The sequence below is a fragment of the Narcine bancroftii genome, chromosome 6 (genome assembly GCF_036971445.1).
Source record: "Narcine bancroftii isolate sNarBan1 chromosome 6, sNarBan1.hap1, whole genome shotgun sequence".
NCBI lineage: Eukaryota > Metazoa > Chordata > Chondrichthyes > Torpediniformes > Narcinidae > Narcine > Narcine bancroftii.
Window position 1 is genome coordinate 130,412,484 of NC_091474.1, and position 14,137 is coordinate 130,426,620.

General features: G+C 42.9%; 1 protein-coding gene across 9 annotated transcripts in view; it reads left to right on the forward strand.

Annotated features, from left to right (window-relative positions):
- Positions 1–10,060: 10,060 nt before the first annotated feature.
- phf3 (PHD finger protein 3) overlaps positions 10,061–14,137 on the forward strand; it is a 151,337-nt gene continuing 147,260 nt past the window's right edge. For 8 of the 9 annotated variants that reach the window (XM_069886099.1, XM_069886105.1, XM_069886098.1 and 5 more), the window contains exon 1: positions 10,061–10,259. The gene's annotated coding sequence lies outside the window, so the exon portion shown is untranslated. Of the gene's footprint in view, positions 10,260–13,421; positions 13,578–14,137 lie in introns of all 9 variants that reach the window. The other variant, XM_069886101.1, reaches the window with a different exon arrangement.

Here is a 14,137-nt window from a genome sequence, read left to right on the forward strand (position 1 = left end):
TTTCTGGAGAGGGCTGGATTTCCCCGACCGGCCACTACTCCATCACGTGACTCCTCTCCAACTTAAAACCTACTGCTACTTCATCCGGGTCCTTAATCTTAAATTCTTAAGGTTGACAATGGTGACCAAAACTTCAGCACTAAAACAATGTCATTCAGGGACTGAGTGGTGCTGGATGTTTATTGCAGCCTTTAGATCACATCTAACAGGTAGTAGTCAGTTAGCACTATTAGGTAATTGGTTAATAGGCCAATAAATAGGAGGGGATGGACAAAGAGCGGCCAGCTAGAGAGCGGCCCAGCCGAGTGAGTGGAGCAGTGAAGGAGTGGGACTTCCAGGCCTTGGCTCATCAGGCTTTGGCAAAAGTAGGTGAGTAGAAAGCACCTACGTCAAGCAGGGATGAGGAGAACTGCTGCAGAAACCAAGGTAAGAACAGAAAGTAAGACTAGTCAAGGGTATTAATCTACAAGCTAATGCAGTCAGCTAGGGCTGTAGATTGTTCCAGCTGTGGGATGTGGGAAATCTGGGATTGTGTACTTGTCGCAGATAACCAAACCTGCAGGAAGTGCATCCAACCACAGCTCCTCACTGACTGAGTTCGGCAACTGGAGCTGGAGCTGGATGATTTGCGGGTTATTCAGGAGGCTGAGGAGGTCATTGAGAGAAACTACAGGGATATAGACACACAAATAGATAGGATGCAGAGACATGGGTGACTGTCAGGAGGGGAAAAGGATAGGACCAGTGATGCAGAGCACCCCTGTGGACATTCCCACCAGCAATAGGTATGTCGCTTTGGATACTGCTTGTGGGGACAATCTACCAGGGACGAGTTGATGCGGTCAAGCCTCTGGCACAGAGACGGGCGCCTCGGCTCAGAAGGGAAGGGCTGAGAGGAGAGCATTAGTGATAGGGGACTCATTGGTTAGGAGGAAAGACAGGAAGTTTGCTGGAATGCATCGTGACTCTCGGTTGGTGTGTTGCTTCGAGAGTCAGGGATGTCTCAGATCATCTTCCCAGCATTCTGAAAGGCGAAGGGGAGCAGCCGGATGTTGTGGTCCACTTGGGGACCAATGACGTAGGTAGAGGTAGAGATGAGGTCCTAAAGAGGGAATATAGGGAGTTAGGTAGAAAGTTAAAAGATAGGACCTCAAGGGTGGTAATCTCTGGATTGCTGCCTGTGCCATGCACTAGACAGGGTACTAATATGAAGATATGGCTGATGAATGCATGGCTAAGGACTTGGTGCAGGGGTCAGGGCTTCAGATTCCTGGATCATTGGGACTGCTTTTGGGGAAGGTCAGACCTCTATAACAAGATTGGGCTGCACCTAAACTGGAAGGGGACCAGTATCCCGGCAGGAGGGTTTGCTGGAGCTGTTGGGGAGGGTTTAAACTAGTTTGGCAGGGGCAGGGAATTCAAAATGAGAGTGCAGAGAATAGGACAGTAGGGAGACAGGGAATTACAACAGGGAGAGAAATAAATAGTGAAGAGTTACTCAATAACAACAGAAAGATAAGGCAGGTGGGCAGGCAGGAGAAAGTGTTCTACAAAAATAATATGGAACATACAATTTCGGTATTGGGTTTAAGGGAATGATATTTAAATGCACGTAGCATTAGAAACAAAGTGGATGACCTGGTTGTTCAGATTCAACTGAAAAAGTATGACATTGTAGCCATTACTGAAACGTGGCTCAATGAGGGGTGTGATTGGGAGCTCAATATCCAAGGTTACACAGTCTATAGGAAAGATAGGCAGGTGGGTAGAGGAGGAGGGGTGGTTCTGATGATCAAAAAAATATGACTTTAAATCAATAGAAAGAAGGGACATAGGGTCAAAAGAGATAGAATCATTATGGGTTGAATTAAAAAATGTCAAGGGTAAAAATACCATATTAGCAGACATATACAGGCCCCCAAGTCAGTGGTTCCTCTGTTTGCGCGAAAGCCGCACTGTGATTCTGGGAGAATATTCTCAGCGACACTAGGTATTATTCTATTTAGTAGAATCCTAGCGAAGATTTTGCCTGCAATGGAGAGCAACGTGATTCCCCTGTAGTTGCAGAGAACAAAACAAAGGACTCTACATCACCTTTGTTGACCTCACCAAAGCCTTCGACACCGTGAGCAGGAAAGGGCTTTGGCAAATACTAGAGCGCATCGGATGTCCCCCAAAGTTCCTCAACATGATTATCCAACTGCACGAAAACCAACAAGGTCGGGTCAGATACAGCAATGAGCTCTCTGAACCCTTCTCCATTAACAATGGCGTGAAGCAAGGCTGTGTTCTCGCACCAACCCTCTTTTCAATCTTCTTCAGCATGATGCTGAACCAAGCCATGAAAGACCCCAACAATGAAGACGCTGTTTACATCCGGTACCGCACGGATGGCAGTCTCTTCAATCTGAGGCGCCTGCAAGCTCACACCAAGACACAAGAGAAACTTGTCCGTGAACTACTCTTTGCAGATGATGCCGCTTTAGTTGCCCATTCAGAGCCAGCTCTTCAGCGCTTGACGTCCTGCTTTGCGGAAACTGCCAAAATGTTTGGCCTGGAAGTCAGCCTGAAGAAAACTGAGGTCCTCCATCAGCCAGCTCCCCACCATGACTACCAGCCCCCCCACATCTCCATCGGGCACACAAAACTCAAAACGGTCAACCAGTTTACCTATCTCGGCTGCACCATTTCATCAGATGCAAGGATCGACAATGAGATAGACAACAGACTCGCCAAGGCAAATAGCGCCTTTGGAAGACTACACAAAAGAGTCTGGAAAAACAACCAACTGAAAAACCTCACAAAGATAAGCGTATACAGAGCCGTTGTCATACCCACACTCCTGTTCGGCTCCGAATCATGGGTCCTCTACCGGCACCACCTACGGCTCCTAGAACGCTTCCACCAGCGTTGTCTCCGCTCCATCCTCAACATCCATTGGAGCGCTCACACCCCTAACGTCGAGGTACTCGAGATGGCAGAGGTCGACAGCATCGAGTCCACGCTGCTGAAGATCCAGCTGCGCTGGATGGGTCACGTCTCCAGAATGGAGGACCATCGCCTTCCCAAGATCGTATTATATGGCGAGCTCTCCACTGGCCACCGTGACAGAGGTGCACCAAAGAAAAGGTACAAGGACTGCCTAAAGAAATCTCTTGGTGCCTGCCACATTGACCACCGCCAGTGGGCTGATAACGCCTCAAACCGTGCATCTTGGCGCCTCACAGTTTGGCGGGCAGCAGCCTCCTTTGAAGAAGACCGCAGAGCCCACCTCACTGACAAAAGGCAAAGGAGGAAAAACCCAACACCCAACCCCAACCAACCAATTTTCCCTTGCAACCGCTGCAATCGTGTCTGCCTGTCCCGCATCGGACTGGTCAGCCACAAACGAGCCTGCAGCTGACGTGGACTTTTTACCCCCTCCATAAATCTTCGTCCGCGAAGCCAAGCCAAAGAAAGACAGGCCCCCAAACAATAGCTGGAGAAGTGGATAATGAGATACAGCAGGAAATACAGAGAGCATCCCACAGGGATAATATCAAAATAATTATGGGGGATTTTAAATGGCAGGGGATTGGGAAAGCCAGGAAAATATTGGAAGCCAGGAGAGAGAGTTTGTAGAAAACCTAAGAGATAGCTTTTTTGAACAGCTTGTTGAGAAGTCCACCAGGGGATCCGCAGTTCTGGTTTGGGTCATGTGCAATGAACCTGAGGTCGTTAGGGAGTTAAAAGTCATAGAACTTCAAGGAAGCAGCGATCATAACATGGTTGAATTTAGTTTAAAATTTGAAAAGGAAAAAAATTTTTTTGATGTATCAATTTTTCAGTGGAATAAAGGAAATTATAGTGGTATGAGAAAAGAATTGGCTCAAGTAAACTGGGAAAGCAAACTAACTGGAGGATCAGAGCAGGACTGGAAGATATTTTTGCAAGAAATAAAAGCCACGCAGGATAGATATATTCCAAGGAAAAATAAATTTGTCCAAGGAAAGATGGTACCGTTGTGGCTAACAGAAGAGGTGAAGGCTAATATAAAAGCAAAAGAGAGGGCATACAAGGAAGCAAAAATCAGTGGGAAATCAGAGGACTGGGATTCTTTTCAACACTTACAGAAAGAGACAAAGAAAGTCATTCAGAAAGATGAGCTACGAAAGGAGATTAGCTAACAATATTAAAAATGATACTAAGAGCTTTTTCAAATATACAAGAAATAAAAGAGAGACACATGTTGACATAGGACTGATAGAAAACGATGCTGGAGAAATTGTAATGGGTATAAAGAGATGGCAGAGGAACTTAATCAATATTTTATGCCTGTCTTCACTGTGGAAGACATTAGTAATATCCCGGACAGTCAGAGGCTCCAGGGAGTAGAGTTAGATTCAGTTAGGGTTACTAGAGAAATTGTGCTAAGCAAACTAAACAGATTAAAGATTGATAAATCTCCCAGGCCGGATGAGGTGCATCCATGGGTTTTGAAAGAGGTGGCTTTGGAGATTGTAGATCCATTGACGATGATCTTCCAGAAATCAATAGACTCTGGAGAGATTCCAGAGGATTGGAGGGTCGCAAATGTGGTTCCGCTGTTTAAGAAAGGTGGGAGTCAGAGAAAAGGAAACTATAGACTGATTAGTCTGACATCGGTGGTTGGGAAGGTATTAGAATCAATCCTCAAGGATGAGGTGATGAAATACCTAGAGATGCATGACAGGATAGGTCCAAGTCAGCATGGTTTTTTAAAGGGTAGATCCTGCCTGACCAACCTATTAGAGTTTATAGACAAAGGAAAGGCTGTGGATGTTATCTATTTAGATTTTCAAAAGGCTTTCAATAAAGTGCTGCATATTAGGCTGCTAAATAAGATGAGGGCCCATGGAATTACAGGAAAGTTATTAAACTGGATAGAAAAGTGGCTGATAGACAGGAAGCAAAGGGTTGAAATTCTGGATGGCTGCCTGTAACTAGTGGTGTTCGGCAGGGGTCAGTATTGGGGCTGCTGCTGTTTACAATTTATATTAATGATTTGGATTGTGGTATGAATGGTTTGTGACCAAATTTGCGGATGACACCAAGATAGGTGGTGGAGTGGTAAGTGTAGTAGAAACTGTAAAGTTGCAGAAGGATATAGACACATTAGGAGACTGGGCAAAATTATGGCAGATGAGATTTAACATAGAGAAATGTACAGTTGAATATTTTGGCATGGAAATAAAACAGGCAGAATACTATTTGGATGGGGTGAAAGTTCAGACCTCGGAATGGCAAAGGGACCTGGGTGTCCTCGTGCAGGGAAACCTAAAAGGTAATGACCAGGTGAAATTGGTAGTGAAGAAAACGAATGCTGTGTTGGCATCATTTCAAGAGGAATAGTGTATAAGAATAAAGAGATGTTGATGAGGCTCTATGGGGCACTGGTGAGACCTCTTTTGGAGTACTATGTGCAGTTTTGGGCCCTCTATCTTAGAAAGGATGTGATGTTGTTGGAGAGGGCGCAGAGGAGATTTACTAGATGATTCACGGAATGCAAGGGCTAACGTACGAGGAGCGTTTGGCAGCTCTTGGGTTGTATTCATTGGAGTATAGGAGTATGAGAGGAGATCTCATACAGGCATTTCATATTTTGAAAGGTTTAGATAGGGTGGATGCGGGTAAGATGTTTTCCTTGGTGGGTGAATCGAGGACAAGGGGTCATAGTCTGAAAATTAGAGGTTATCCATATAAAACAGATATTAGCAAGCACTTCTTTAGCCAGAGGGTCGTGGATCTGTGGAACTCACTGCAGCATATAGCAGTGGAAGCCAGATCACTGGGAGTATTTAAACAAGAAATAGACAAGTATCTCATTAGTGAAGGCATCAAGGGGTATGGGGAAAAGACCAGAAATTGGAACTAGAGTAGCTTAGTGTAGATTTACAGAACAGACTCGATGGGCCTAGTGACCTGCTTCTGTTCCTTTGTCTTATGTGATCTTGTGTTAAAGAGATCTGGCATGCATTAGGATATGGGTCAGTAGAAGAGGTGAGAATTGATTCCTGACTGTCCTTAGTTACTCTCTCTCTCTCTCCCAGCTTACTGGCAAAGTCTGTGTGATGGTTTCTTCATCATAATTCCCATAACTAGATATTCTATAGCTAATATTCTACAGTCTTTCCCTTCTCATGGACACAAGGAATCCTCTTGTTCTACCCCAGTAAAGAGTATCAGGGTCTTCCTGATCTGCTCCAATACATAATCGTCTATAAAAGGGTAATTTCACTTTGTGATTATGAGAACTGACCATACTTTGTAATTTATCATTTTGGCGTAACTGTTTCTTTGTATTGTAAAACATCTTGGAATGATCTGGAGCATTTGAATTCAAGAGCTTCTCCTTGTTTCAATTGTAATGGACCTTCATAAAGCTGCGTCTGAAATGCTGGTAGAGCTGGTCTCCTGGCAAAAAGATGGATTTATGGGATGTCTTCCTGTACTGCTCACAAACTTTCTCACTGCATCTTGCTTCATTTGACAATGACCCTAAACTTCAACTTGATAGTCTAGTGAACATTCACCAGGTTGTTTCTGGAATCGTTGGGTTGTTGTGTGATTAGCAGACTTGACCTGTACTCTTGAGTTTAGAAAAATGAATGGTGATTATGGTGAGGAGATTTTTTTGCAACTGCTCCAAGTAAATCCTTTCAACTCAAGATTAACAAAATGGACAAATGGCCTACACCTGATTCTCATTATGTCTGTATGCAGCAGTGGATGGTGTTATGGAAATACAAATCTTATCAAAGAAATTATAAGAATTTTGATGGTAGAAAGAACATTGAAGACATTCAGTGTCTGTGGAGGGAAATAGGCAATGAACAACAAACAAAAAATAAACAGCAGATGGAACTCCACAGATCAGGCAGCATCTGTTGAGGGAAAGAGATGGTTAAGTTTTGCATCTAGACCCAGAATTTGCAGTCTCTTGCATTCCTCCAGCAGTTTGATTTTTTAAACTCCAGATTCCAGCATCTCATGTCTCTTGGGTCTTCATAGTTGGACTATACTTTGGGTTGGAATTTTTCTTAGGAACTGTAAAATGAAGGTTAAACAAAGATTTCTGTACAATAGAAAAGAAAAAGCAAAAATGATGTTTAGATCCATTTTGGTCAGGCAAGACAAGTCTTGGTGAAGAAGAAAGAAACTGAAGACATTGAAGGTACATAGGAACATATGTTTCCCATAGTAAAAAAATGTATGCAAGGATGAAAGCAGGAACCACATAGAGCTAGCAAACATTCATTGTGGTTCTGTCATTAACTATGGGATAAGGGGGATTCAGTGGAAGATTTTATTTCAGGGGAAGGCATTGTGGAGATTAGGATGGATTGGGTTGTCTGCAGGTTCCGAACAACATTGCTATGACGGAGCAATTACTCAATTCTTATGAGGATCTTGTGGGTCACTCCTTCCTTTGTCTGTTGGATTTGCATTCCCAATGACCTCGAATTCCAATCAGCTCCCTACTTTCCCTAGGAACCTGCAGAGAGCAAAAAAAGTCAATAATTGACAAGACTCAAGGTGGCTGTGGCCTGTTCAACATTAGCAGAAACGTTAATAGCTTTGCAGCTGAAAGCAAGTCTCTTTACACACCAGTCATCCAGATTAAGGGAACCCAGCAGAGAAACACAAATACTGAAATCTTGAGCAAACACGGAGATGCTGGAGGGGCTCAGCAGGACAGACAGCATCCATGGAGAGAAATGGTCAGTCAATGTCTCAGGTTGCGACCATTTATTGCACTCATACAAGTTAATACAAAGCAGTTCCTGCAGCAAATGTGGCTTTATACCCTTGTGACCTAGATCCAGTTCAATGTTAGATCCTATAAAACTTGAGAGATGTTGTTTACTATTGCTTACCTGCATCTGATCTTTGCACTGTTTCAATGGGTGTAACTGAGAAAATTGATCTGGCACTTTAAAGTGTGTACAAATGTTTGGCCTGCTGCTTCATTGCTTTAGAAAGGCTTCTTGCTCAACTGCTCCCACCATTGTTCTCTTGCCTCATTTATCCTTATAGTATATCCTTATAGTACTCTTCCTCCCCCAATTTTTATCATTATAAGCTCTATACTTATAATTCTAATAGAAAATTTCTGTCACCTGTCATTATATCCTCCCACCAGTAATAGCACTGCAGTTTCTCATGGTAAATTTCCCAGTTTCCCAGTCTATACTCTTAAATAAAAATCTTGCACTCAAATGTTAGCTGTCTAACACACCAACTATAATCGGGTTTAGTGGAACTCTCAGTCCAAACTTCATCCTTCACATTAATTGCTATTGAACTTAAAGATCCTTCCACATCCATCCCGTTATCTCAGATATTAAAATCAAGTTCCCCCAACTAAGCTCCAGAGATACAAGCCAAGTCAACCCGGCCTTTCCTCATAAGGCAACCAACCCATTCTAGTTATTAGGCTAGTAAACCTCTGTACAGCCTGCAAAGCATTAACCTCCTTCCTTAAACAAGGAGACAAACACTGCACTACATACTCACCAATGCCCCATACAACAGCATTCAATTATTTCAGCAAGATAAATATTCTATTGACTTTCCTAATTACTTGCTGTACTCATGCACTTGCCTTTTTTAAATCATGCACCAGGACACCCTGATCTACAATCTTTTAAAATTTTCCTGCCAAAATGGGCATTTCACATTTTTCCACATGATACGCTGTTTCTCAGATCTTTGCCACTCAACCTGACAATCCCTTTCTATTCCCCTTGAATATTCTTCACAAGTCACCTCCTTCTTCTGGGATCACCAGATTTAGCAACATTTCTGCAGTGCTTTCATCCATTTAAGTTACTGAGGCCCAGAGGCCTCCAAAACCCAGCAGCAATAGAAATTCACCAAGACAATGTTGCTTAAACAAAAGTTTAAGAGGAGTGTTTGGTTCAGTGCAGACTAGAAGGGCCTAATGGCCTGTTTCCGTGCTGTAATTGTTATGTTAGTTGCTTTTAATTTTCTTTAAACATAAAAACAAGATTGAACATTACTATTAACAACCCCCTTCTAATTCTAAGTGCATGTGTATGGAATGTGTACATATTGAGGCAAGTTCTTTGCTTCACAGTCCAATCATTCACTTCTCCAAGTTCATCTGGTATCTGGCAATTCTTATACTGTGCACAGAATTCAACATTTATGAATTTTCACCAGCCCCGTGTTTAAAGTTAAATGGTTATTGCTCAGAAAGGTTCTTGTTTGTTTCAGAGAGAAATTTATGACTCGTTGGACATACACAAACTGATTTCCTCCAATCAGTCACTTCATTGTCTTGCCAAAGAAACTTGCCCATCATGGGTTTTCCAAATGATAACCTCTTCTTTCAGGTCACCACAGAGTTCCTCTTGTTTCCCTTATTTCAGGAGAAACACCCTCGCCAGCCATTTTCCTCTTGTAAGGACTAAAAGGGTTTCGAACAGGCTGAACTCACAACCCATCTTCAAAATGGGGTCTTTCAACAAGCCCGCCAGCTTTCCATGTTGCAGCCTCAACTGCTACTGTAGAAATGACTTCTCTCTCTGAGAGAAGAATCCTGTTTGTTCCCCTCCCCCTCCCCCTCCCCCTCCCCCTCCCCCTCCCTTGTAAACTTCTCCCAAGGTGCCATACTTGAGTCTGGAGTTTTCCATTGCACCTGCCTTTGAAGTTCTTGCCAAAGCAGTTCCATTGTCTGCAAAGCCACTCGGAGCCAGAATATCCAGCTTCAGCAAAGCTCTTGCATTTTAAATGTCTTTTTTGAAGTGCTACTCTGAGGTGACCTACACTAAACCTCCCCTATCTATCTCTTTGAAAGACAATATTTATCTATAACCCTAATAATATGACCATAACATTAGACCCACTGTGGCAGCCCCTCCCTTCTCCTTTTCCATGCTGCAGCTCTCCCCCCACCCCCCGCCCGGCTTTGCGTCATACGCAAGGTTTCATTTGCTTGTATCCGCTTCCCTCCACCATTCCAACTCTCCTCCCGGGGGTGACGTTGACGCCACGCTGCGCACGTGCTGGAGGCCACGTGACGCGAGCCAGGGGCCGGGACGGTTGACCCCTCCCCCTCCCCCTCGCTCTTTCGGGTCTCATCTCCATGGCGGCGGCGGTTTGGGGCGACCACGGGCAGAAGAGGGACGAGGAAAGAGCGGCGCTCTTCATCCACGCTCGGCGGCGGATCGCCGGGGGCCCTTAGTTCCGGCGGCGAACTCCGAGCCCGCCATCAGGTGAGCAGCCGGGCAGCGAGGTAAACACGGAGGAAGCCTGCGGCCTGCCCGGGGCCTGGGCTCGGGCTTCGGCTCACCGGGCCGACGTCGGCCGGGCTGGGCTGCCTGGCCTCGTTGCACAGCTCTGACGGCGGGGGCGGGGGGGTGGCGAACCAGGCTTCGTCCATGTTAAGACGATCTCCACCTCTGTTGTGCGGAGAGGAGGAGGGGGGAGGGGAAATTGTGCCCGGGCTCTCAATAAATAGGAGCATGAAGACGGCCAGAGCCCCTGGTTTTCATGGATGCTGGTTGTGCGATGAATGTAGATGCAGGGTTTGCTGAAGGTGGTGCAATCATTCAATCTACTACGAAGACGTTTGGCCTTTTCCGGCGCGTTCCTCTCCTTTGATGTTGCACCGCTGACCCCTTCACTCACCTTTGCCATTTTCTTGCAAGATGAGCACTTGTCTCGGCCCCTATGGGCTTGTGATCCAGGGATTCCAGGAAATCTCCGGCGTGTGTCGTCCCCCCCCCCCCCCCCCCATTCGTACAAACAGTTGTGGGGTGTCTTAAAAAGGCCACGTTTGACAAAATCCGCTACGGGTCTGGAGTTGGAATTGACATCTGCAAACCTGTTTACCTGTCTTTGAACCTTTAGCGAAGAATTGGGATGGAGGGTATTAATCAAATGAGGAATGTGGAGTGTGAGAAGCGATTAGAATGAGTTAATTTTTTTTCAGGAAAGTTGTAGGGCGAGAGAGAATGGTTGGAAAGGTGTTTTCATTGCTGATTTTGTATGGTTCTGCTTGGACTGTAATGTGATTCCAATAATATCAATTCACTTAGAAGCTTGCAGGCTTTGTAATTTCCAGTGTCACTTGTATCCTTTAAAATGATGAATTTGGGGTTTGGGAGAAGAGAAATAAGATAGTGTTTGAATTGATTTATGGTTTCATAAACTTAAATTATTTAAATATTTTTATTTAGTGGTTTTGGTATTGTGTGCACAATAGGAAAATGTGAAATTAATATTTTCATTCGTTGAAGTAATTATTAAATAGAGTTTTTATAGTTGCAAAAAGGTCTTGCCGTCCTAGAGCTTGTCAGTGCACATGTGAGGTCATTGTTGATGAAATCATTTTTTTAATGTTACTTTATTGATTCCATTTTTATAACATTTGCCTGTAACCTGTGAATTCAAGACATCATGTTGTTGCTTTTCTATGATGCTAAAAACGTTAGAACCAAGGCTGTAATGAACAGAAACCAGATTTCTTTTTGTAGGCCCACTTTGTTTCTGCATGGGATTTTCATTTAACTGAGGACCTTTTGGTATTTGAAAATAATTCCTTGCAAATACAAATTGATTTCTAGAAATGGTATAGCATGGAGACGTGTAATTTTCTTCTGTATAAAATTGAGCTCCTTACACATCAGCGAAGGGATGGATTGAGAGATGCTCAGTTGGTGCAAGGTATGAGGCAGAAGCAATTCCATCTTTTTAAGTCAATAGCAAAGTGGAACTGTGGAAAGGGATCATGTTAAAGTTTAAATTAATTTTTACAGATCAAATACACAGGTCTGAGTGGCCTTGCATTTTGTTAACCTCAGTGCTTGCTTTTAATGCTGGTCAAATTGGTTCTCTTGTTAGATTGAATGATGCATTGCACATCTGCTGTGATTGTGTTTTTTGGGCTTTGTAACAAGTGGATTTTGGGTGTAACCTATTAGTTATCTTTCCTAAATAATAAAACACATATAGCATATTTCATAAAATGCGATAAATGTAGGTTTGAGTGTATTGTATTAGAGGTTAATTGAGGAGAATATCCTGATATGCAGGGTTATGGACATATCTGGCATGATTCCCGGATATGCATCTATCAACGTGATTTCTGGGGTGTTGGTTCATTTCCTCTTGGTCATCTGAGATGCATGTTTAAATATGTCTGGACAAAGGTCGTAACATAAATTCTTAATGTGATTGGGCAAAGGACATAATTATCAACTGTTCTCTTTCTAGTTGTTAAAAGTAAATTTGAAATGGAATACAAAACAGTGCAGTACAGGCCCTTTGGCCTACAATATTGTGCCAATTGACATAAACCTACTCTGTGATTAATCAAACTCTTCCATCACTGTAACCCTCCATTATTTTTGTATCCGTGGGCCCATTGAAGAGTTCCTTAAATGTCCCTGTTGTACTAGCTTCGACCATCACTCACTGTTGGGGTGGGGGGAGGAGAAATGACCTTTTTAAATATCTGCTAAATTTTCCTCTGGTATTGGCTATTGGCATCTTGGGGGGGGGGGGTGGATGATGGCTGTCTTCTCTATCTGTGTCCTTCATAATCTAATACACCTCAAGTTATCTCTCACCTTTGTTGCTGCAAAGAGAATGAGTTACCTATTGGCTCATTTGTAATTTGTTTAAAACGATATTTTTGGATGTGGGGTAGCAGGGTTGGCATAATGGTTAGCGCAACGCCTTTACAACCCCAGCAATCGACCAGGGTTTGAATCCTGTGCTGTCTGTGTTCTCTGTGTCTGTGTGGGGTTTCCCCCGGGGGCTCTGGTTTCCTCCCACCGTTCAAAATGTACCGGGGGTTGTAGGTTAATTGGGTATAAATTGAGTGGCATGGAGTTGTGGGCCAAAATGGCCTGTTACAGTGCTTTATGTATGGTACATCTAAAGATTTTAAAGCTTTTTTGCCATGTTGCATGGTTTTTAATGTGTTTCACATGGGGAAAGTTGGTATACAAATCTGAGTGTACAAACTACATGTTCTTGAAATTGACCTAAAAACATGGTTGCACACAAAAGTAGACAACAGTCGAGTTGCAATGTGGTTCCTTGTTGCGCCTTTTTATTTTGAGAAAATATTGTTAATCATGCCACATTAATTGGTCATGAATGCCATCATGTTTCATCACATTATCAAAACATCTTTTCCATCCTAAATCACATATTTCCTGTTTGATAAGAGTATAAATTATGGGATTTCATTTTCTTATCATTAGTGACTTGGATTATGATGTACGTGGAGTTATCTATAATAATACCGTAAATTGGATAAATAAATAAAAAAATCCATGTTGCATGGCATTCTGGGGTTTTTACTAACACTGCACAAATGCAAATATACTTTAAAAGCTGAATGGAACTTTGGATTTTATTTTCAGATGGCTGGAACAAAGAGGAGCAGAAGTTACATTGTAGAAAGCCCCTGTCAGATAATATTTATGACATTGGATCTTGGCAGGCACAGCAATTCATGATTTTGGGAAATGACGGTGCAAGAGTATTTGGATAAAGGGAAGTGGTGGAAGACTTGTTTGGTGAGCAGTGCCAATTTGCTGGAGTGATACCTCATTTTAAAGTATTCAGTTATGAGGACAGATTATCTAGACCAGACCTGTTCCCTTGAAAATGTAAGACTAGGAAGTAAACTATTCTGGTGATTTGAAATATTTCCTTTGGAACCTATATTTGGTGCAGGTTGACATAATCGTAAACTTTAAAGCTCAGGCATTGAGCGAAGAAGTTATGAGGCATTTCACAAAAAAGATAATAGGAGTTTAGAACTGTTCCCTTCTCCTTCCAACCATCTTCCCAAAAAATTCAAAATTCAATTTATTGCAAAATTGTTTTAATTCCAAAGTCTACATAATTGCTGTTATTGTATTAAAAGGCCTTGTATTGCTCAAGGCAAAGTTTATCATTTGCATTCTTATTGTGGGAAATGTTTGAATTTTATTTTCGTTTTCAGTTGAGCATAATGAGGAAAATAGTTCCTGGTTTGTCATATGTCCAAATGCTGACCATTTTAAACATGAAGTAATCTGAAATGAAAACAGGAAATATTGGAAATATTTTGACAGCACGTCTTTCTCTTCCT